At 41.3% G+C, this 23,858-nt stretch overlaps 1 long non-coding RNA gene across 1 annotated transcript in view; it reads right to left on the bottom strand.

Moving 5' to 3' along the window:
* Window positions 1–251: 251 nt before the first annotated feature.
* LOC132012039 (uncharacterized) overlaps window positions 252–23,858 on the bottom strand; it is a 311,024-nt gene continuing 287,417 nt past the window's right edge. Inside the window, exons 4-6 of the long non-coding RNA XR_009402507.1 lie at window positions 15,992–16,091; window positions 8,022–8,058; window positions 252–520 (exon numbers count right to left, since the gene is read on the bottom strand). This is a non-coding gene — a long non-coding RNA (uncharacterized LOC132012039). The remainder of the gene's footprint in view (window positions 521–8,021; window positions 8,059–15,991; window positions 16,092–23,858) is intronic.

Raw genomic sequence — 23,858 nt, forward strand, 5'->3', positions numbered from 1 at the left:
CAGAAGAGTCAAATAGTGTGTAAGAAAAATGAATAAAACATTTTTATGTTATTGTTGAGGCAAAATTATGATTAAAATGGAAAATTCCTGATATATTCTCTAGTCAAGACTTTGGAAATGTATAAAATGATGTTGGAAAGACATTGGCTTCCTGAGGTCAGGATGCAACTTCCTGAAAAATGAGATAATCCAAATAAAATAACAGTCATATAGTTAGAACTATGTGCCAAAAAAACCAAATCGACTGATTCCTTGTCATTTCTTCATTAAGTAAGACCATTTGATTTGCATTCCAGGTCACAGTTTTAGTGTTAGGCACATTGCGCCCCAGTCAGATATTTAGACCCTGTTTCCCCAGCATTAACCCTCTGAAGAGAATAGCTAGAGGCAGTGGACTCCTGTAAAGAACAGGGGCCGAAGGCAGCAAGATGTGCTCACAGGTTTACAGTATGGACATCGATGTGCTTCTCCCTTCTGCATTTCACGTAGATGATCCTCTCTCTAGGTGGAGTGATGCTGTCTTCCATGGCAATGGCAGGAAGATCATTACAAACGAAAGGAAAGAGAAAAAAACAAGATAATATTCATCAACTGGTATCCAAAATAGGATTTTTCATCAAGACAATACATTTGAGAGCAGGATACATCAAGAAAGAGCATATTCTATAATTTTGTAGAAAATCAAAAAGCAAGCCTATGGAGCTCAGATTATATAGTATCTTCCATATGCAGAAAACATAATCCTTTGATCTACTGGCAATGAGGCTCTGAGCCCCATATGACAAAGTGGAGGAAAATTCCCAAAAACTTTTCCTTCTGTTCTACAAGATTCTAGAAGGGCTAAAGGAAGTCCTCTCCCTTGCTGGCTAAATGGAGATGACAGAGCAGAGAATAAGAAGGTCTTAAGGCAGTGCTGTCCAACATAGCTTTCTGCGACGATGACACATTTTATGTGTGTATTGTCTGATATGGTAATCACTAAATACATTTGACTCCCAAGCACTTGAGAGGTAGCTACAATAACTAAATTTTAATATTTTAATTAATTTAAATAACAAAGTGCGGCTAGTAGGGTGCCATATTGGATGGCACAACCTTGGTGGACAATGAAGGCCCATAAAGGAAGAGGTTTCTATCAACCCAGTGCCTAGAAGAGAGTCATCCAGGAGAACCTCATGATGTTCCTCAGACTGTGAGGTGAGTAAGAGACAAATATGTACTGTTCTAAGATCTGGAAGGCTGTTACAACAGCCTCCTACTGATAAGGTTCTTGCACTCAACCTTTTTTATAGATGGGAAAACCAGGATACAGAGGGATTGATTACCTTGCCCAAGGTCCGATGGCTACAAAATGGTAGAACTAATATAGTCAGGTGGTCTGACTAGAGGGTGCTCACCCAGTGCTCTCAGAATCGCTGCTATACTACAGTCCCACAGAATATATGTGTGTAAAAGAAAAGAAGCAGTTCATGGCCCAGACATTACTGCTTTACATTAAAAGATTACATTTGTAAATTTGCTAAATTACATAAACTCTTCGCCACATGAATCACAAAGTAATCAAATCCTTAGACAGCCTTACCAATGACAAAGAGTGGGCATGCACATTTCTCACGCACACAAAACCTGCTGTCTGGTTTCTTTGGTAATGACAAGACACTCTGCCATAGGAACACAATGAAAATGAGTCAGTTGTGCCCAGACCGAAGGAACGAAGCGTTCTGTAAATATGAAACAGATGGGATTTCCGGAGCTGTTCTCGTGCATTTTAGCAGTTTTCAAGTGAGCTAGGTTTTAAAAACCCACTGCTTTTTCACCAGGATTTGAGTTGATTTGAACGAACAGCAGCTGTCCAGGCCTCTGAAATTGTCCTCAGCATTGCTCATTCACACTATCAGTCAGACAATGGATGTTCTCATCTCCCTTAATGCTTGATCTCCCTTAATGCTCATCTCCACTGGGGCACTGACTGAGAAATCAGACTTGGGAAAAAAAAAAAAACAAAAAAACATTGTGACCTTACCATTTCTTTCCCTGGGGTCTCGTACATACTTGTGTATCTGCATATAATATGATAATGTTGTCTCACGTAGAGAGCGTTTATAAACATCTTTATGCACTTTCTCATAATAAAGATACTGTTTATCGAGTATCAACTTTTTAACAGGTAATTTATCTATATCATCATTCATAAGTCTAACAAAAGTGAGAACATATGATCCATACTCAGTATTAACAGTAAGTGCTCATACAGTCTTTGTAATGAGCCAGGAGCCTTCCCAAATAAATTCATGTAGCCATTCGGTCATCATAAAAAATAAATACAATAATCATCATCCCTGTTCCATAATCTAGAAATTGAGGTAAAAGGAAGTTAAAGAGTTTGCCTAATGTCACAGGACTGACGAGCAAAAGAGTCAGAACTTTCAAACTTCTGACTCCAGAAGCTATGACCTTCACCTCTTTGCTCTACCACCTCTCAGTTTACAACAGAGAGCACTTGCTTAAGATTACAAAGCTAATACATGATGGAGCTGAGTTCAAAATCCAGTTCCATTAGATTCCAAATGCCAGCCTTCTCCCCTCTACCCCTCATCAGTGTTTCCCCAGACATCCCTTGTCCTCAGAAATCACTTTCATAGCTGGCTCAAGGAGGAGCCCACACCCCAGCAGTCTGTCCTGAGACCTGGGAAACCATGGAAGCAGAACGCTAAGGGCCACAGGTCATCCCCACATGAGGGAACCTGAGAACCACTGCCGGGCCCCAGAGGGCTTGCTCCTTTAGACTCCAAGCTCTTCCGCAGCAGGCTCCTGGCCCCCCGAGGCAGTGCAGGCCGCTCCACGGAGCGCCAGGGGAGGAGACTTCGGTTGGGAGTAGCACAGTTTCATGGGCTCTTACCACGTCCGACTGTGTGAGTGAAGAAGGCAGGATGTGTCTGGACATGTGTCATCTAAGTATTTGTGCCTACACCTTCCTGCCCTGTTCCCCTTCTCAGCCATAGGGCTCATCTGTTCCCTAGTTAGCCTCCACCCCGTCAACCCCTGGAGGGAACTTGCAGCTGACTGGCTATCTCCAGAGACAACAAGTCAGTCCCTGCCAGAGTCTGACAGGCCAGAGAGGAGCTGGTGGGGGGCGCGGGGGGGAATGGAGGGGAGTGGGGGAGGGGGGAGGTACTGGGCACCTCTGGGTACCAGGCTCTGGGTTCCAGGACAGAAGGAGCAAAGGGGGAGAGAGCAGTCACCCAACCGCCAGCACCAGCCCAAGGAAGGACTCAAGATATTAAAATACAATCTTTGACTTGACTTAGCCACTGAATCTGCATGCGTGTGGATGTGAATTCTACCACTTCCAGCTACCTACCCTCTGGTCCCTTTTATGGCCCTGTTCTTCCTCACCCTCCTGGGGTTGGTTTGGGGTTTTCTGGGTACTTGTCTGGCCATAACCTGAGCACTGGGATATCCCCAGGTGTGTCTAATGTCGGAGGACATGAATGGTGGGGACAATAGTGCTCACAAGGAAGAAGCAGATGGATGAGGCCAGGTGAGAAATCAGAGGTGTCCAAGGACGAGCTATACCAACAGGAAGTAGCAGGGAAAAGTGATTTTGAAAAATAAAACAAAACAAAACAAAAAAATTGACTTGGAATTAGGAAACGGAGCCCTTTGCGCCTCACTCTTTTACTTGGCAGCTTTTTGGCCCTGAGCAAGTCAAGAACGTTTCCTCCATGTGTATTCCCTCACCTCTCAAGAGTGGGCCGGATTATCTAACCTCTTGGTTCTCTGCCCATTCTAATATTCTCGTTTTTTTTTTAATTTTTAATTTTTTATAAACATATATTTTTATCCCCAGGGGTACAGGTCTGTGAATCACCAGGTTTACACACTTCACAGCACTCACCAAAGCACATACCCTCCCCAATGTCCATAATCCCACCCCCTTCTCCCAAACCCCCTCCCCCCAGCAACCCTCAGTTTGTTTTGTGAGATTAAGAGTCACTTATGGTTTGTCTCCCTCCCAATCCCATCTTGTTTCATTGATTCTTCTCCTACCCACTTAAGCCCCCATGTTGCATCACCACTTCCTCATATCAGGGAGATCATATGATAGTTGTCTTTCTCCGCTTGACTTATTTCGCTAAGCATGATACGCTCTAGTTCCATCCATGTTGTCGCAAATGGCAAGATTTCATTTCTTTTGATGGCTGCATAGTATTCCATTGTGTATATATACCACATCTTCTGGATCCATTCATCTGTTGATGGACATCTAGGTTCTTTCCATAGTTTGGCTATTGTGGACATTGCTGCTATAAACATTCGGGTGCATGTGCCCCTATCTTTAGGGTAAATACCCAATAGTGCAATTGCTGGGTCATAGGGCAGTTCTATTTTCAACATTTTGAGGAACCTCCATGCTGGTTTCCAGAGTGGCTTCACCAGCTTGCATTCCCACCAACAGTGTAGGAGGGTTCCCCTTTCTCCGCATCCACGCCAGCATCTGTCATTTCCTGACTTGTTTATTTTAGCTAATATTCTAGTTTTTTAAAGGAGCATTCCATTAACTATGAGGCGCTGATAACAACTGAAAAAATTCAAGTGCATTGTAAATTTAAAGAACAGACGGGAAAATTTCAACAGAGAGCTCTGTAGGTCCTTCCCCAAAGTACAAATAACTACCGCAGAATGAGATAGCCAGTCAGGCCCGATCACGTCATCTCCCTTGAGGCACAACAACCTCAATCTTGGCCTCTCCAAATTCCCACCCACTCCCAGGGCAACATCTGACCTGGATTACAAGGGAGACTTGGAATTTGCAACCTTATTACCTAGTAATGTGGCTAACCATTTCCAGAAATATAAATATCAAGCACAGCATGACAGGTCAGAGTTGAGTCAGCAGGAAAAGCAGCACACAATGGCTGATGAGGGCCACGGGCAGCTTCCACTCAGAAACCTGAAGCTTCTTGCCTATCTCTCCCCTTCACCAGGCCACGCATGGATTCAGGCAGAGCTCTGTGAGCCTGCGCTCAGTTAAAATGAATCAGACCAACCCTGTGTGACCAACACCCACAACCCTAGCAAAGAAGACTCAAACGCTCAGAGGAAAGCCCTGGCTTGAAAGCACGGGTTTCAGGGTTTAGAAGGGCACTGAGCAATGACTGAGGACACACCCGTATTTCGTAGGGGAGAAAGAGCCTTGGACACCCAGAAATAGACATGTCACTAAGATTTGATAGATTTATTATCAGTTATGCTAAATCTGGACTCTTTCCCGGTTCAGAGTTTTGGAGCATTGCTGGCGGTATCTTTGTCACATACACAGGAACCAGAATTCCTGAATCATAACGACTAATTTCCCTCCTTCTAAAATGTTTCCATGTTTAAAAAAAAAAAAAAAATTCTTTTGAGCCTCACCACAAACAAACAAAAACCCTGTGTAGTCGGTATTATAATTCTCTTTCAGGGATGAGAAAACAGGCCAAAATTAGACGGCTAGGAAATGACAGAGCCACGATTTGAATGGAAGCCTTATGTTTCCATGCCCCAGATTCCCTCTGCCATCCCATAGCTGTTCCCACAAAAAGTGTGTAGCCCAGGTAACAGAGCAAAGAACACAAGAGACTGTAAAATGATACACCAACGTCAACATATATCTAGAACACCCTATCTGGTCAAACCAGTTTGCTGTCTGCACCCATTCTTATGAGGAAGAACTAGTTTTTAAGTACCCTGACATCAACCCTGTTATTATCTGCCATCATGGTAGACTCACACATAGTAAGCAAGGCGAATGAATACCCACCCACTGGGTTTTATCTCATCCCCCCATGGCAAACTCTAAAATTCCTGCTACAAAGTCGCCCACTGCCTGTTAAAATGTTCTTTAAGCTTGTAATAGTTATTGACATCTATACTATTGAAGAAAGGGTCTGAGACCTGCACAGTTGATAGGAAAGATAAATAACAGGTTCCCAGGGACCAGGGATTGGGGGTAAGAGCTGCCCAAGCAAGAGGAGAGACAACAAAGACTGGGAGTGGGAAGGTGGGGTGCCCGGGGAGGATACTAATATTCACTGACTTCTATTTAGAGGTCAGTCTTGCTGTTTGATGCTTACTCATTATCTAATTTTACCATCATGACAGTCCTATGAAACTGATATCAATCCCATATTACAGATGAGTGAGCTGAGTCTCAAAGTTGGTCTCCCCTATTCCACACTTTCTCTTGGGCCAATCCTTCAATTTTCGTACCTTAAGTTATTTTCTACAGTAGCAATTAAATCCCACACACCACCCATGTGTAATGTGCTGGTTAACATTGGAATGTCTTGCTTTATAGGTTGAAATGGAGAGAGTGAGACCAAAAGATCTAGTTGAGTCTAAGGAAGGAGGAAACTATACCTCATCTCACCAATATTTTAAGCTTTTCTGAAGCTATGCAGAAGTGTGACTGTAAGACACAGCTCTGTGCTGTCATTACTAGTGAATTTTCATGCAGATTGAAACTCTTCATGACAGGGAATGAAGAGATATAACCCCACAGCATTTGAAGCATGAAGGCACATGTTCCATATAAAAGTGTGTGTGGGTGAGAGAAGAGAGAAAGAGAGAAGAGACAGAAAAAGAGGAAAGAGGAAAGTAGGAGGAGTTGGCTAAGAAGAGAAATGGCAATGTTGGTAACCAACCAAAAGGTTAACAACACACATCTGAAGGCAGGGAGATGAGGAGTCAGGTTGTTGCGGCTGACTTCATTCCTTCACAGTTATACAGAGAAAAAAATGTATTGTATGTGCAACTACAATGAGGTAAAAAAAAAAAAAAATGTTAATTGCAGCTAGGGTCTCACTGAAGGGAGAAGTAGACCAAAAGGCATGGTATTTTTAACAATACAGAGTCCTAGGGTAGGGGGTATAAGGATCACAGTTTGATAACATGAGAAATGTTACAAATGTTGTACTTTAGAAAGAAAATATCGGTCTTCTCTCTTGGACTGAGAAGCCAGGGAGAGCTCTGCTGAGGCGAGATTACCCAGATAACGGTACAGAAGTAGATCTGTGCCTAGGCCAAAAAAGGGGGGGGGGGGCTTAAAACTTCCCAAAGCATATACTTTATTATTTCATTCATTTTTAAATAATATCTTAATAGACGTAAAGATAGAAGTGGCTTTGTGTGGGAATAGTATAGATTTTCTGAACACACCTCACTATATAATCTATTAAGAGATTTTTATTAAGTACGTGTTATTTGCTTAACATTCTTCTATGCCCTGATCTAATCATTCCTAAATATTTGTCTCAGAACCTACTCAACCAATATGATGTATAAGAGGGTACTTGGTGCTCCACTTTTAAGTAGCATCATTGCATTCTAGAAAAGGAGTCCCCCCACCAATGACAGGGAAGACGCGTTTTTACTTCTTAAGCCACTGAGCAAAATAATCCACCAGCTTCGATGTGCAACACAAAAGCCAAATTACAATCAGAAAACAAAAATAAATAAAACAGAAACGCTGTAATGAAGAGCTGTAACATTTGCTCTGTTTCCTTACTTCCTACTGGTTTGTGCCAATAAAGAGAAACGGATGACTGAATTCAGAGTATTTTATTAAATTAAAATTCCTTGGAACCAAAAAATTATTCTCTTGATTATGGTGTACATTACCATAAAAGATAAAGCCTAAGAGCCAGTTTCTAGTCCACAGTTGATTTAGAATCCAGAGGATTCTAAGAAAATAAAAGTTATCATTGAATGCTTTTCATTTCCCTGTGGTCACATATTTCTAATGAGTTCAATTTGGGGCTCTATCTACTTTTTTTCAGCATTGTACACCTGGGAGTTCTGCCACAAAATTATTTACAGTGGGGAGCCTCAAAATTACTTCACTGTTCAAAACTTGAGTGGCTGTTTAAATGCACTCTGGGTAAAAATGTCTTTCAGCATGTAATACAATGTCTTGGGCTTAGTAGGTATTTGATAAAGGTGTTAAATTAAATGAAATTGTTGATTTCAGTGACACCTACCTCAATTATTTACTGGGCTATGCCGAGATCTCAGACCCTAAAAGAAATTAGAAATGCATAGTAAACCATGACAGTATTTAATATGACAGGAGCCTAAGTTAAATTAACTTAATAAATGAGGAAATTACTAATACACAATGTATAAGGAAAAGTAGAAAAAAGAAAACATGGAAAGGTCAGAGATATCACTAGTTCTCGGGAACTAGAAGCAGAACCTCCAATAATGCCAATTCTCTCTTAACTCTCCATTTCTGCTTCTCTCGGTGCGGACTTCATCTCTCTGGCCTCACACATACTTCCTCTACGTGGAAAGAAACACGGATATTGCCAATCAAAAACTTGTCCTCCTATAGCTCCTAACCCCAGAAAAGGTTAACTCCTCCCAGTTTTAGTAAGAAACAACCCAAGAAAGTTATCTGATTGGCCCAACTGGATTCAAGTGTCTGCCCATCAACCAATCAGCAGTGTCTGGAGGAGCAGCTGTTCCTCCTGCATCCCGACAATTAGAGCAATGAAAAGGACAGTAACCAAAAGCATGGTTTTGCTAGAGAGGAGAAGAGGAGTGGTGCAGCACAAAGTAGCAGGTGCTCACAGCAGATAAAAACTGACAATTGAAACAGTGATGATTCCCACAAACAGGTCATTTTTACCAATAGGTATCTTTGTTATTACTAGAATAATAAAACGGCGATGTGAGTTTAAGTCCGCCGTGGGTTATAAGTGAACTAATATGTTTATAGGTCTTTTAAAAAAAGTATTAAGATATCATCAGAGTACAATAAACTACACATATTTAAAATGTAGACTGTGAAACATTTTGACATATATATACAACCTTGAAACTGTCACAATCAAGAAAAAGAACCCACTCATTAGCTCCAAAAGTTTCCTCCAGCACCTTTCCAGTCCCTGTCTTACCTACCTCCAAATTCCCCTCACATCTCAATTCCACCAATGATCTCTTTCTCTGTCACTGTAGTTTGCAGTTTTTGGAGTTTTTCTACAAATGGAGTCATACAATATGTATTTTCGTGTATGATTTCACTCAACATAATTTATTTTTAGAGGCATCGATATTGTACTATGTACCAATACTTAATTCTTTTTTATTGCTTAGTAGGAATCCATTGCCTACAGACTGAATTGTGCCCCGCCCCTCCCCCACCTTCCCCACCAAATTCACAGGTTGAAGCCCCAAACCTCCAAAACTTCAGAATGTGACTGTATATGGAGACAGGGCTTTAGAGAGATAATGAAGTTAACATAGGGTCGTTACATTGGTTCCTGATCCCAAATTACTGAGGTCCCCTTACAAAAAGAGAAGATTAGGATTTACTGACACAACAGTTTGTTGTGCGCAAACAGGGGAAAGACCATGAAAGGACAAAAATAGAAAGTGACCACATATAAGCCAAGAAGATAAACTAAACCTGTCAAAACCTTGATTTTAGATTTCTAGCTTCCTCAGCTATGAGAAAACAGATTCCTGTTGCTTAAGGCACCCAGTCTGTAACATTTTGTTATGGCAGTCCTAACAAATTAATACATTTGGTTTATCATAGTCTGTTAATTTGTTACTCTGTTCATGGGCATTTGGGTTGTTTCTAGCTTGGGGTGTTTACAAATGAAGTTACCATATAAATTCATGTATAAATCTTTGTATAGACATAAGCTATTATTTCTGTTGGATAAATACCTAATATTTAGGCTTGGGTCATCCGGTGAGTGTTATAATAAACTGGCAAACGTTTTTTTCAAAAGTGGTTGTACTATTTTACATTCAATATTTTATACTGTTTATATACAACAGTATGGGAGGGTTCCAGTTGCTCCATGTCTTTGCCAGATTTTAGTAATAACCAATCCTTTTAAATTTAGACATCCTAATAGGTATACAGTGGCTCCTTGTTGTGGTTCTAATTCGCATTTTCCTAATGACTAGTGACTCAGAACATCTTTGGCATGCTTACTTACCATTGCTGCATCTTCTCTGATGAAGGATGTATTAAAGTTCTTACTTTTTATTGGCATGGTAATTTTTTATTGGATACCTGACACTATAATTTTTACCTTTTTAAGGACTGATTATTTTTGTATTCCTACAAATATTTTTGGGTTTTGTTTTAGGGCACAGGTAAATTACATGGAAAAAGTTCAAGGCTTTTTGGATCTTGCTTTAAATTCTGTGATGTGGGCCTAGAGGGGCACTTTCTCTAGGGCTATTTTGTCCCACTATTGAGGCAAATCCCTTCTGAGTACTCTTCTGGATGTTCCGTGTACTGTGACTTTTCTCTATTCTGTTGGGAAGAAATAGAAACTATCCTCAGTCCTGCCTGCTTCAGCCCCAGGGAAGGTTTCCTCTAATTCTTTGGAATCTTTCCTCAGACCAAGGTCACTTCCTCACAGGCCGGCATGAGTCAGTCAGTCAGCACTCAAGGACATACAGCAGGGGAACTCTGCTGCTCTCCAGAGTTCTATCCGCTCTGGTACTATCTCTTAAAAGCCGGCCGCTTTGGCCTCCTCACACATCCAGCTCTGTCTCCTCAACCCAGAGAAGCTGTCAAACATCTCCTGGGTTCTCCCTCCTTGTAACTGGCAATTCTCCCCAGGCAATAAGCTGGAGCCATGATAGGTCTCACCTCACTTATCTTCTGTCTCTCGGGGATCACTGAACCTTGTAGCCTGATCATTCAAGATCTTGAAAATCATTTAAATATTTGGAGGGTTTTTATTTTTTAATTGCTTCGGATCAGAAAATAAACCCAATCCTGTTATTCCATTTTTTTCTGGAAGTGGAAGTCTATCATTTTTTTCATTATTTAAGTATATATTTACATATGGAAAGTTATTTATAATATAATTAGAAGACTTTTATATCTGCCTGGAATCCAAGGTCTCTGTCATATGAAATTTCTATACTGGTTAAAACAAAGATTGGCAAACATCCTGAAAAGAGCCAGAGAATAAATATTTTAGACGTTGTGGGTCATATATGATCTCTGTTATTCTTAAAAACAAACAAACAAAAACCTTTAAAGATGTAAAAGATTGTAAAACTCTTCTCATGGGCTGTGTAAAAATAAGCCATGAGCTGGATTTGACCCATAGGACATCGTTTGTTGACCTCGGAATTAGGATAATGTAGCCTCTGTAAAAACAAGCTTAAAATCTCACTATATTAATAGAGTGAATAGAGTGAATTATTTATTTTTCATGCATATCCAAAATAGGTATTCTTGATTATCAGGCATCTACTTTTCCTGTCCAAGTCATGATTCAGGGACTTCGCTACCTTGTATCTCATACCTCCTTCATTTTCCTCACCAATCTTCCAAGATCACCATCAGAGCAGAAAGAATACGGAGGACAGCATGAGGGAGGTTCCTGTGAGCAAGTCCTGCTGGGTATACATAACTTCTAACCATCCTTCATTATTCAGAATTCATTCATCTAAGCAGTCTAACTGCAGGAGAGGCTGGGAAACCTAGTTTTACTGTGTAACCAGGAAGAAAAGGAAATGGGCTTGGGTAACAGCTAATCTTCATTATAATGCCCAGTGGATTTCAGTAGTCATGCCCCAATTATCCAAAGTATACACGGCCTCTGCCAGAACATTATTCAACCTGTTGGTACCATGCATAATATGCCAGATGATGAGTTTCCATAGCTCCTATGATAATTACAGCCCATTATGCTTTCATCTTTCTCTGAGTTCCCAGCTCCTCAGCACAGTATTAGCATTCCTTCAGGAGTGATCATGACACACCCAGTCTTGGAGGCTCCACCCTCCCTTTCTCACATCCCTGTCACAGCGTGAAAGAAGCCAATGCAAATGGGACTCCAGTCAAGCTCATGCTTTAAATTAATGGCAGGATTTCTAAAAGAATTTCAAATCTCCTTCCCACGGTGATTTTTCCATCCTATCCTGTTGCCTCTCCCGAAAGTATTGATAGCCACGAACTGGTCTGTGTTGTCTTCAAGGAAAGAAGTCGTGTCTTACTAATAATCTTATTGCTGGTGTCCAGAACAGAGCTGAGGGCTTAAAAAGATTTTCTGTATAAATTTAGTGTCTAACAGTGATTGTTATGCTAGTCTACACTTTGGGAGTCAGTCACCATTCCCTAAGTTTAAATTCCCTAAAAGTTTTCTCACCTCCACCAGGGACCTTCCTGTAATGCACCTTGTTATCAGCTGTGAATTGTTCAGGTGTATAACTCTATTAGCGCACATTATTAAAACAGTGAGTATTTCAATTTAACTCAAGTACCGAGGGCATGAAAATAAATAGCATTTCATTTGTTAATGTACTTTAGAAAGGAACTCTGGTGATAGCAAGGGGTATCTTGAGAGCTGAAGATAAGTAAGACTGACTTAACCCGACCCCACCCCAGAACACATACCCCACCCCCACCCCAGGCAACTTTGTAAGACAGTCCAAAGCACTCTCCAAATTTCTGCCAATTCACAAGAATTTGTGTTCTTATGCCACCCCCACCCCAGGTTCCTAGGTCCAGTTGCAGCACACAGTCTCTACTTTACTCCAACTATGTGGCACGAAGTCCCCTCACTACTCCACACATGCCCTTTAATATGCCAGGTCCTCTCAGAGGTACATCTCCCTTAAGGCGGAGGAGCTGATGGCCCTTTTAACTTCAGAGGCTCTCAGCTGCACAGAGTCCCTTCTAAGAGCCTGCCTCTGTTTGCTCTGGGCTCTTCTTCCCTTTCCCAGAAAGAAGGTTTTCCAAACTATGTCACTTCAGGCCTCTGAGGATCTGGCTTCAATGATATCAAGCACTCCTAGATACTTTAGCAGACAGGCTGGTAGCTTCAGGAGGCAAAAATCACTGACTTGGGGTGTCCGGGGGGCTCAGTCAGTTAAGCATCTGCCTTTGGCTCAGGTCATGATCTCAGGGTCCTGGAATTGAGTACCAGGTCAGGCTTTCTGCTCAGCGAGGAGTCTGCTTCTCCCTCTCCCTATGTGCTCACACTCTATCTCAAATAAATAAATAAAATCTTGAAAAAGAAAGAAACAAAGATAGAAAGAGAAAGAAGGAAACAAACAACCAAACAAACTACCGACATGACCTAGGGTCTACCCCAGGCCTCCTAGCTGGCTCCCCTTTCTCTTCCTTTCCATCATTGATTTATGACCTCTTTCTCTCTCTTTCTCTCTTTTTTTTTTTTTTCCTTCTAAGGGGTGGAGGATCCTTCCCTAATCTAACAGTTAGAATCTCTTATTCTTTGAGCATGGCCCTAAGGCTTCCATTTCCAACCCAAGCAGCTTATAAACATATTTCTTCCAAACAAATTCTTCATTACTCACTACACAAACATTGGCTAAGAAGCTATAGGCTGTATAGTTCAGTCCTGCGTTATAAGGAGGGCATGATCCTCAGAGTCAGACCAGGTTCAATTCTGGCTGTGACCTTTCTAGCCAGATGACTGTGGACAAGACACTTAAACTCTTGGAGCCTCAGTATCTTTGTCACAAAATGAGGCAGTTGGATATGTACTGAATTGAGAGCTCCTTCAGGGCTGGGTTCTGTGTTACTCACTGGCATACAGTAAGTGCTCAATTATTATCTGTTGCCTGATTGACTTTAAAATAGAAGTAATTTTAAAGAATAAATAAAAAATAGGGATGCCTGGGTGGCTCAGTCAGTTAAGTGTCTGCCTTCAGATCAGGTCATGTTCCCAGGGTCCTGGGATGGAGTCCCACATCAGGCTCCCTGCTCATCGGGGAACCTGTTTCTCCCTCTGCCTGCTGCTCCCCCTGCCTGGCTCTGGCTCCATCTCTCTCTGATAAATAAAATCTAGAGATAGATAGATAGATGGACAGATAGATAAGATAAAATAAAATAAAATAAAATACCACATCACAAATGTGATATGATCAAATGTATAATAAGAGACATATAAAAATCCCAAAAAGTACTTAGTGAATGAAGCCAGTGCCCAGCCTCAAGTATCTCATATGAAACATTCTTGTATGGGAATAGTCTAGTTAAAGAGAAACTGAATAAAGTAAAAAACTCTAAAGGAGAGACACATGGGTGGTGCAGTTGAGCGTCAAACTCTTAGTTTCAGCTCAGGTCATGATCTCAGAGTCCTGAAATTGAGCCCAGTGTTGAGCTTCATGCTCAGCAGGGAGTTGGGAGTCTGCTTGAGATTCTCTCTCTTCTTCTCCTTCAATCCCTATCCCCAAACCCTGCTCATGTTCTCTCTCTCAAAATAAATCTTTAAAGAAAAGAAAAGAAAGAAAAAACCATAAGACACAAAAAGACAATAGGGATAAAGGCTGAACATTTCCTGCAAATCTCTTTTATAACAAAATGTCTATCTCCTAAGAAATTCTGAGATAATTTAATGCCATCACCTGAAGTATCAATTAGTAGGTCTAAACTTGACTGAAACTAGGCAACACAATCAAAAGAATACAATGGTTTTGTTTTTGAAACAAAATCCCCCATAAAATTTGGTATCCAAATAATAGTATTCTTTTCTTAATTTGTCAAAAAATTATTTAACAGCTTTTTAAAAATTTAAAATGTTGTAAAACACACGTACATGTATATATTCATTTTAAGTCTTCCTGCACCTGTCTCCATCTCCCAGTGGTGGTAGATGCCTTATGCTTGGAGGAAGTCTGCCATTTTTCTTAGGAAAACACCTTAATGAGAATTTTGGGTATGCTTATGAGAAGACAGCTGAGACCCAGGGACAGAAGTTGAACCAGGAGAGCTAAATCCAGTAGAAAGAACAGGAGACAAAGATGGTTATGATGTTAATTGGGGGCTGACTCTGATTTAGAGTCCTGATGTTTTAAGGGGAAAATACATGAAGAAGGTGACTTTGGCCTGAGCTACCAAGCACCCCTAAGAACACAGTGTTAGCCTAAGGTTTACCGACGGAGATGGGCACTACACGAGCCTATAAAATGCTACAAGAGCTCGGGGAGCAGAGGTGTCTTAGATCTACTTTTTGGTTTTTCTGTGCTGTATATCCTCCTTGGTCCCTGAAAACCTTTAGTTCAGTACATTAAATACAACAGGGGCAAGAAAGCCCTTGGTCCACACTTGGGACAAGGAAGGACAGGAAAGAACATCTTTATGAGATGTTAAGAGGTGACCTAGAGCAAAGCTTCCTGAACTTTAATGTGGGGGAAAATCCCTGGATGGTTCACTGAAATGCAGGTTCTAATTCAGAAGGGTGGGGTGGGGTGGGGCTGGAAAATGTCCACCTACTGGTGGGAGCAGGGCGCAGGGTGAGTAAGAAGAACCTTTAGAATGGAGTGTGGACAGCAGTTCACAGGCGTGGGGAGGGTAGGGAGAGGGAGACCGTGACAAGGGATGATCAGGACAAGAATGCACTCTCCAGGGACCCTCAGATATTCAATAAGGAATTAAATTTCCTTCAGAAGGGGAGTCAGTGTTGAAAACCTGGCACTGAGATTACATAAGGCTTTTTCATAATTTTTTTTTAACTTTAGTGCCTGCTACTGATTGTGCACAGATCAGCAGACATCAAAACACAAAAGGCAACAAACACAACATAAATAGAAAAAATATACTTTGTTTTGTAGCTTGGGTTATTTTCATGATTTTATAATGCAGGCATATAAAATAGTCATCTTTCCTGACTTTGAAATTGTTCGTAGCTTGTCTAATGGAATCGAGCTCATCACCATAATATTATATTCCATAAACTGCATTAAAAACTCCCAAATATTCTGCACCCGGAAGGCACTGTACCATTTCAGGTCATGGTAGGCATTTACATTCTTAGGGACTACAGAGTTTTAATGCATTCACAATTTCTTCTCTGAGAGTTTGGTTGGCATGTTTAATTATAAACACTATAAATAAATTTCATGTGGGTTTCCTTAAGTAATATAACAAAGAGGTTTAAAACTTCATGTGCTAACCTAGACCGATCCTCCCACATTTATCACTAAGAAGAAAAGCACCAACCTTGACACAGCAACACCACGGAAAGTCATTCCCATTCTGCACCATCAGCACTGGTCCTGAAACCAATCCCAGGGCCCTGATTAAGTCAGTGACCAATCCCCTGTGAAGAGAAACACACACCAAAGATGAATGTCTATCTCTGGAAGAAAATGTGGACATCACATCAATATCCTGCAGTTTGTGCTGCCAAAAACAATTACAGAGTTTTTGAAAAATCAGGCATATAATTTGTTGTTTATTGTGCAATCGGCTATTTTCTATACAAATATAAGTTGTTGGACCAACTGCTCATCATTAAGTTGAAACATTTGGGATAGAATTAACCATTTTAAATAAAAACAGAATCCTAATTGTCAAAACCCTTAAAGGTCAACTAATTCAAGCCCACAGTTGATGCTTGAATGCCATTTTCACAGGTAGCCACAGAGCTTGTGGCCTGTCACTTCCAATAATGGGTGGTCTTGTCTATTCTGGGACAGTTCTGACTGTGAGAACCTAAGTAGAAGCAAAATCTGTTTTCCTGTGTCTTTTATGCAATGGTTTTAGTTTTATTCCTTGGACCCATGAAACAATCTAATCTCTCTTTCACATGACAGCATTTCAGATATTTCAAAATGCTGTATTTTTTTCTGCCTTTTAGTTTTCTCTTTCACTTTGTAAATAGCTCCTCTTAAGGTCATTAACTGCGCCTGAAGTGGCATTGTGTCAAATCCTTTGTAATCCTAAATGTACCATTGGGATGGATAAAGTAAGTCTAAACAAGAGACTTCTTAAGGTATTAACAGATGTACATTCTATATGCAAACGCTGGGTTAAAAAGTCAAATAGACTTCTTTGTTACAGGAATTTAGAGTCTTTAATATGCTGGTAGTCATATGAAACTCTAAGAGGAAATAATGTAAAGTATTTCCCAAACAAAAATTTTTTAACAGTAACATAGGGAAAGCACATGGATTTACAAGTTGGATTATCCTGAGTCCTATAAGCAACATTAGCACTTCCTATGTGACCTTGGGGAAATTCCTTAACCTCTCAAAAATTCAGGTTTCTTCTTTTGAGAAATTCCAATAATAACTCCTATCTCCACGTTTGTGGAGAGAACTATAGATAAGGTAACATATCTTACACCATGACTAGCCCATAGTTAGTGCTCAAAATATGGTAGTAATTTTTATATTCTTAGATTATGCCAATGAATTACAACCTCTTTCCAAATTAATCATATCAAATATAACTATTTCCAAATGTAAAAATAAAGGAAATTCCTCTGAGTGTTTGCATTATATTCTTACTTCATCCTTCCTTAAAGGAAACACTCCCAGATATTCCCGCCTCCTCAAAGCAGTAAAATAAATGTGGTTGCAAAACATGCTGGGATTTATAGAAAAGGAAGGAGGAAACTCAGGAAGTCTCTGAGGGCTATGTATACTGGATCTCTACCAGAATTAGATAGGTTGCCTCCCCAATTGCAGTATCTTCCCACCCCTTGGAAACAAGAAGCCAAGAAAGAGTTGTCGGCTTTAAGAAGCACAGATTCGTACTTCCCCAACTCTGTCTTTGCAAATTACTGTACCTTATTTTAAAATGAATCCTGTTGGTTTGGGGGTATTTTTAGGGAGAGTGAAACAGAAAAGCTAGCGGACCAACAATGAGTAAGATAGATCTACCTTGTTGGCTAATGTAATGACTCAATGAAATACTGTGGTAAAGTACCTAGGACTGGAAAAAAAAAAAAATCAAATATTGCCATGATCACCACCACCATCATCATCATCCCCAACAGAGAAGGGGGAAAGCACCTCTTCTTAACATACTGTGGAAGTAAGCAGGAGGCAGAAATTTGATCTCCCAGTATAGTAAGCAGAGCGACCAGGGTAGAAAAAATCCTGACTAGAAGTCCGTTCCAGTGCCAGCTCTGCCCCCAGTCTAGCTGTGTCACCTTGAGAACGTGATTCTTTTGGCCATGAGATCTTCAGTGTTCTCTGTCTTTTCCTTGAGTCCTTCCAGCTCCAACATTCTGAGCCTGGAACATGCCCAGGTACTGACTGTGAAGGTAGGGGTTGGCACGTTTGGGGTCAAGGAGGGAAATATGACCGAGAGAAAGGAGGAGAACTAAGCACAGCTCACCAGGGGCAGCTTTCAACCAGAGAGTTCCCAGTGGGAAAGCAGGGTTGCCAGGAATGACCTGCTGAAGGCAAGCCTCCCCCACCACACACACAAAGAATGTTCTCCTGGACACTGCTCTGTGAGCTGGTAGCTGTGTGTGTACGTAAAAGAGAGAGAGAGGAGAGAGAGAAAATGTCAGTCTTTACACATTGCCAGATAAAATTGCAAGATACCCAATAAAATTTGAATTTCAAATACTTTTTTTTAACTGTAAATATGTACCAAATACTGCACAGAACATACTTACTCCAAACATTTTCCATCATGCATCTGAAATTTATATTTCACTGGGCACCTTATCGTTGTATTTGCTAAACCTGGCAGCTGAGTCCCAAGGTTAGCTGCTTATAAACAAACAGTGTGTACCTAGTTATTTTATACAATAAACAGAAAGACAGAAAGACAGAGAGAGAGAGAGCTCTTACCACTTGGGATTTTATGTAAGATCAGCCCCTTATATACACACTTGACTGGCACCTCTAGAAGCATCAGCTTTATTTGATAACTGGTCAAGGTCAGAGCATTTCTGGACATGGCATTGAAGGAATGTGCTTAAGTAGGGAAATCATTCCTCTTCCCTGCTCAGGTAGACAGCCTAGTTAGTACTGAGTAAATGTCTTTGGCATTAAACTATCTCGATCTAAACCCCACATCTTTGGTGATATGTGTGTGACCCTTAACCAAGATATCAACATTTTGCAATCTCAATTCCCTCATTTGTAAAATGGGGATGATAACACCTACTTTCTAAGGCATTCCTAATAAGATTATCGAAATACTCAGAGAACCTCAGATAGTAAGTACCCAACAAGGGTCACTGAGATGATTTTGGTTTTTATATTAATTCACTCATTCTGCCTAAATGATTAATTTGACAGAATAAAACAAATTCATTTTGTCTAACCCCCACGGCTGATCGTAGATAAGAAACACACACCACGTGCAGGATAGAAAAATTGTCTAGGGCAGGTGATAAGGAGGTTTAAAAAAGCAAACACAGTCCTGGATGTAGCCTCAAGAATTCCCTGTGGAGCAACTTGTTTATACATTTGGAGAAGCTGAGGAAAATATGTGGATTTTCAAACCGACTTGCAGGAATGGGAGAGGGTAAAGGCTGGTTTCCACCTCTCTTCTCCTCCAGTTCTTTTAGGGAAAGACCACGTTCTACTTTTTGATCTTCAAAGTAAAAAATATACGATTTTGATAGGTATCATTTCACTATCTGCCATTATCTTTGACAACTGTAATATGAACCTCTGTCCATAAACTGAAAAAACAAAAACAAAAACAAAAAAAAAGTAACTATTTTCCTTCCATCTACCTATTTCTGTTTCTGAGCCTCATTCTGCTGAATGCTAGAAACTTCATCCCAGTCACCTCAAAGTTCTGTCCCTGTCCCCTCTCTTCCCAACAGTTGCATCTAAAGTACACCTAGGGGTCTTAAAACATGCTAACGGAAGGCAGGGGAATGAAGGCAGGGTCTTCTTGTTCTGTGTCTTCACTGGCATATTTTCAGCCCTGAAACATTCCTTACCTACCTCCTCTGTAACCCTTCACCCATTTCAACTATTTGCTCAGAAAGTTATAAAACTACAGAGCATAACAAACAAGTGATTTCATGTTAATTGAATATTGATAAAGGAGGAGGGGAAAAGTTAATTGAGTTAATTAGTTGCTTAGTCGCTAAAGTAAATTTTCTCCTGGTTGGAAAGAAATTGCCTCAGGATTAGAGCCAGAGTTTAGAGAAAGGGATACATTATCAGCTTTCTGGTCTTAGAAAAAGTCTGAATGATCAGAGCAAGGTGGTGTGCAAGAAAGAGGCTCTATGAGTAAGAGTCAGCGAAGAGCTTCCCACAACAGGGTGACATCAGCCCCAAGAAAAAGCAATGAGCTCTCTTCCAGGAGAGAGCTAGCTAATTAGTGGGATCTGAGCACAACAGCTGAGTAAGGAAGCCATGGGCCCCAGAGCCTGGATGAATTCAAGCAGCAACAGAAAGGGCTACATTTTTAATACCCAATTACAAGTACTTCCCAGGGAAGCTGAGGGAAAATGCTGAGAAGTGTTACAGGTGAGAGAAAATAGAGGTTTTCAAGAATACAGAAAGGGAAACGAAGTTGTTTCAGGTTGAGAGGATATTTCTAAGGTCAAAGGAAGTGATACTGCACTCGCCTTTTTAAGGAGCATTTATTTTAATCTTGATCTCTGATGACAAAAACCAAACAGTGATTACAGATAACTAATTACTCACTCTTATTTTAGTGATGATGTCATGGAAAAATTAAAATTTGCTGAATTGTGTGCCATGTCTGTCCCCTCACTTAACCTGTCTAAAAGACTCCGCTCACTGGGCTTTCTTCTTTATTTGCAGTCCCCCCAAACACTGTCCAGTGATAACTACCGAAATTACAGTTCATATGGCTAAAAGGAAGGGATCCTCTATGTAGTTTAAAACTGGCTTGGGGCAGCCTTCAGGCCCTAGAATCCTCCCCTGAGCATAAGAAGGGGAGACCAGAGCCCCCTACCCAACTTCTCGGTTCAGGTTGCATGAGATTTCAGTGATGGGACAAAGTGTGACCTGCCTTGAACTGGCCTCCATATATCCAACTGCCTGCTTGACATCTCCACTGGGAGGTCTTCATTTCACTTCAAAGGAAACTGTCCTCACAATCTTCCCTCCCCTAAAACAGACCATCTCCCACGGCCTCTTCTCTCCGGAGTCCCCACCAGCCTTCCCAGGCCAGGAACGTCCACGCTGTCCTTGGTAAGGTTCTTACTATGTCTTAATCAAGCCCCAATTTCTATTTTGTTCTATTCTCTAAATATTTTTTTTTTTAATCTTCTCTTCCTGTAGATCTCCAGTTCAACCTCTGCAGTGTAAGTTATATCCCCTCTCATCTGCTAGAGCTTCCTATGTGACTGATGCACCCTCATCCTGTCTGTCTTGTCTCCCTCACTGTGCAACACTTTGGCTGGAGTGTTGGTGTGCCATCCACATCAGATGAGGTCACCCTCTGTCTAAACCCTTCGACAGCTTCCTGCTTCTCCTAGGATGAGCCTCCTTGCGCCACCCAGTCTGGTCATGGTTAACCTCTTAAGCACCCACAATCCTCACCACAGCCCCTTTCTCCCTTCACACAAGTCTGGTACTTGCACCCTTCTTTCTCTCAGGGCACCTACTTGATACTTGCTGAGCTGAAGCATACTTCCGCCAGAATCCTACCCAGGTCTAATCCCATGTGAGAGATGATGGAGCACCCTGTCTCTCCCCTGTATCCTTTCTCCCCTTGTGATCTTGTATCTGTTTCTCAGATGATTAGACAAAACATTACTCTGACCTACTGGAGTAAAAACCTAGGCTCTGTTACGGGTTGCTCTATGTACCCTCAAGGAAGATACGGTAAAGTCCTAACCCCTGGTACCTATGAATGTGACCCTATTTAGGACTAGAGCCTTTGTAGACTTACATGAGGTAAGATGAGGTCATTAGAGTTGGCCTTAATTATACTGTCCTTATTAGAAGAAACAAATTTCCTCACAGCCCCTAACACACAGGGAGGACACCTATGAAGACACAGACATGGAGGGAAGATGGCCAGAGACAGACTGGAGTTTTGCCACCACAAACCAAGAACACCTGGAGTGACCAGATGCTGGGAAAGACAAGGAAGTGTCTTCCCTAGAGGCGTTGGAGAGAGCATGGCCCCTAAAGACATCTTGACTTCGGACTTCAAAACCTCCAGAAATGTGAGGGAATACATTTCTGCTGTTTTGAGCCATCTGGTTTGGAGCACTTGGTTGCAACAACTCTAGGAAATGAATACAGACTGTAAGCCATAAGAGGCAGAGATCTTAGGTATGTTTACTCCTCGGTGCCTTCCCATCCTGCATCACAGTGCCTGGTTACCTCATCTCTTTCAGTACCCACAATCTTCAAAGAGAGAAGGTAACTTTCGCAATCACCTGAGAAGCTTCTACAAAGTTTTCTGGCCCACCAACAAAGTCCATCCCACCTCCACAAGGGTTCACCCACATGGCTCTGAAACATTAATAAGGAAAGAACGGCTCCGTCCCTCAAAAGGTTTCTCTAGCCAGGATCACCTGAGTCACCCAGGCAGAAGTCCCTTCTCTCCCTGAATGATCTGAGTCATTGCACAATGGTCTGCTTCACTTTGGTTGCACAGATACTGAGCTTTGCACATAAGGTGTGGTAACTGGTTAGCAGCCAGAGAATACAAAACACGTGTCTCCAAAGCTTGTGTCCACAATTATGGGTCTATTTAAATTCAAGTGAGATGCAGCCCTCAGAGTTCGTTAAAGATGGGATTGGGAGAGGGGCACCTGGGTGACTCAGTAGGTTAAAGCCACTGCCTTCGGCTCAGGTTATGACTCCCAGAGTTCTGGGATCGAGCCCCATGTCAGGCTCTTTGCTCAGCAGAGCCTGCTTCCCTCTGTCTCTCTGCCTACTTGTGATTTCTGTCTGTCAAATAAATAAATAAATGTGCTATGGTGAGTGCTGTGAAATGTGTAACCCTGATGATTTACAGATCTGTACCCCTGGAGCAAATAATACATTATATGTTAATTTAAAAAAAAAAAAAAAACAACACTCTAAATTATCAGTTACTAAGCACTGAAAGATGATGCCACATTTGTCTACAAATCTAGTCTGAGAAAACAGGAGTCCGTGAAATGGGAGTAGCAAACCCAGAAACATACGAGGGTCCACGGGTACTGAATTCATAGAACAGAGCAGGAGTCAAGGACCACTGGAGAAAATACAAGACATGTGGAGTTAAAATAAATAAATAAATAAATAAATGAGCAAGAACAAGTTATGTCTAGTACAGTATGTCTAGTACACTATACATTTTTAAATAGAAAAAGCAAATCTATACATGTGCCTATGTTTAGGTAATCACCAAAAAAGTGAGAATTAAGAAAATAGGGATGTCTGGGTGGCTCGGTGGGGTAAGCGTCTGCCTTCAGCTCAGATCATGATCCCAGGGTCCTGGGATTGAGCCCCACTTCAACTCCCTGCTCAACAGGGAGCCTGCTTCTCCCTCTGCCTGCTTCTCTATGTGTTTGTGCTCTCTCTTTCTCTCTCTCTGACAAATAAATAAATAAAATCTTTAAGGAAAGAAAGACTTGGGAAAATACATGGTGGTATATGAGCGGCAGAAGAAGCAACATGAGAAGACTTCATTGTTCCCTCAGATATACCCGCATCTTTTGAATTGTCCCAGGGAGAAGTGATTCGTTTGCTAATTCAAGAGACCAAAGTTTAAAAATTGCCACCAACAAAACAAGCTAAAATATTTGTAAAAGTAAAATGTGTTCTCCTCATACCCAATCCCAAATGATACGGGAGTCTGAGGTGACCAGACCTCATGTTGGCTCTGTTAAACTTCTATCATTTTCTCAGGTAAGAATAATTAAGTTGAGGGGGGGAAAGGCAGAAGCAAACAGGTGTCACTTCCCGTCTGTGTGAGGGGCCCCATCCGGCCAGCCTGCCGCGGGGAGGCCTCTCTGCAAATGCACACGTTGCTGAGAAACCAGTGATTTGGATTCCACCCCCTCCACCCCAGAAAACAAACACATAAATAATACATTTGGTGCCAAAAGAAAATCCTATCGCCTTGATTCAGAGGCTTACATTTAGCAGAAGGCTGCCACAGTGTGCAATATTTAGGTGGTTGGTAA

Source organism: Mustela nigripes, chromosome 2, assembly GCF_022355385.1.
Source record: "Mustela nigripes isolate SB6536 chromosome 2, MUSNIG.SB6536, whole genome shotgun sequence".
Taxonomy (NCBI): Eukaryota; Metazoa; Chordata; class Mammalia; order Carnivora; family Mustelidae; genus Mustela; species Mustela nigripes.